At 48.6% G+C, this 1,456-nt stretch overlaps 1 non-coding gene across 1 annotated transcript; it reads right to left on the reverse strand.

Moving 5' to 3' along the window:
- Window positions 1–1,137: 1,137 nt before the first annotated feature.
- Window positions 1,138–1,244, reverse strand: LOC111725893. Its single transcript, XR_002773838.1, has one exon. It is a non-coding gene; the product is annotated as a U6 spliceosomal RNA (small nuclear RNA).
- Window positions 1,245–1,456: the final 212 nt, after the last annotated feature.

Raw genomic sequence — 1,456 nt, forward strand, 5'->3', positions numbered from 1 at the left:
AATCCTGCCAGCAGTCCATTCGGAATGTGTCTGGAGTCCTGTCTCTTCTTATCTGCTCGGTGCCACCACACTGGCCCAAGCCACCCTCTCTCACCTTGGATATTTGCAACCGCTGACTGATGGTCATCTTCCTTCCCCTTCCTCCTCATGGTGTAACCTCAGCACAGCAGCCGGCTCTGCTCTGTAGGTCAGGATCACACCTCAGTGTAGTGGATGCTGTGGGGCCTCACTCAGATCTCCCCTCTCAGGACACACTACCCCCGCAACTGAGAGCGTTGGCTGCCGACAGCTTACATTTAAATCTCCTTCTGGGAATTGCCCTCAGCTAAAGGGAGCTGCCTCCTGAAGTTTATGCCCTTTCCCTGTGGTATAAACAATAACTTCTCGAAGTCAGGATACAAAAGCTCCATTGTAGGAGACTGAGCACCATGCTCATAGGAGCAGTCGCTGGTTCTTGAAGGAGGCGCTGAGAGCGGGACAGTCTCCTGGCCAGCATGGAGATGTTTTGCAGCCTAGAGACAAGCACTCAAGCAACTGAGTGCTCTAACGAGATAAGATCAGTTGCTCATTAGTAAGCAGGTGTTGGACTTTGAACAATCGAGCCGGGAGAACGAGCATGTAGCATGTGGTCCTGGTATGTGAGGCTCCCCACACCTGTTGGATAGTGTTTCAATAAATAGCCATGGCAGAGGTAGCGTGAGGCTCTCCTGCACCTATGGGGAGTCCGCCACTTGCAAGCTTGTACTTTCAATCTGTGTACCGGCTGTTTCCTGCATGCAGCACCAGTGACACAGCGGGCACCAACAGTCCACTTCTTTGCCTCAACTTGGACAGCTAGAAGGGGCCCTGCCAGCTCCGAACTCCCTATGGACAAGCCGAAGCTTCTGTTGCATTCCAGCTGCTGCTTCTGCCCAATCCTGTTCCCTCACTGCCTCAGAAGTGTTGCTTCTAAGGACACTCCCCAAATAAATCTATTACAGGCGACTGCATGACTCACAGTCTGTTTCCAGGAAACCTCAACTCAAGACCAAATTAGATCATGTGACTCTTCTAGTCAAAACTCTCCAACAACTCTCCATTTCTTTTTTCTTTTTTTATTAAGTCATATATACATAAATCATAAATACGTTTATGCCTAAAAATATGGAACACTTCACAAATTTGCGTGTCATCCCTGCACAGGGGCCATGCTAATCTTTTCTGTATCATTCCAATTTTAGTATATGTGCTGCCAAAGCAAGCACAACTCTCCATTTCTTATAAAAATCAACGTCTTCACAATGGCCTAAAGGCCCCAAGTGAGATGGCCTCTGTTGCCTCATTCCCTCATTCTTCTGCCCCTTTCTGTGGCCAAGCATGTGTGAAGAGTGCTCCTTCCATTGTCTGTCTCCCTGTGCAGTTTATTCACACACTTCCAAGTCCTGGCTCAAACTATTTTCCAAAGATGCTTTTCCTA

Source organism: Otolemur garnettii, unplaced genomic scaffold (genome assembly GCF_000181295.1).
Source record: "Otolemur garnettii isolate 467f Iridium unplaced genomic scaffold, OtoGar3 scaffold00002, whole genome shotgun sequence".
NCBI lineage: Eukaryota > Metazoa > Chordata > Mammalia > Primates > Galagidae > Otolemur > Otolemur garnettii.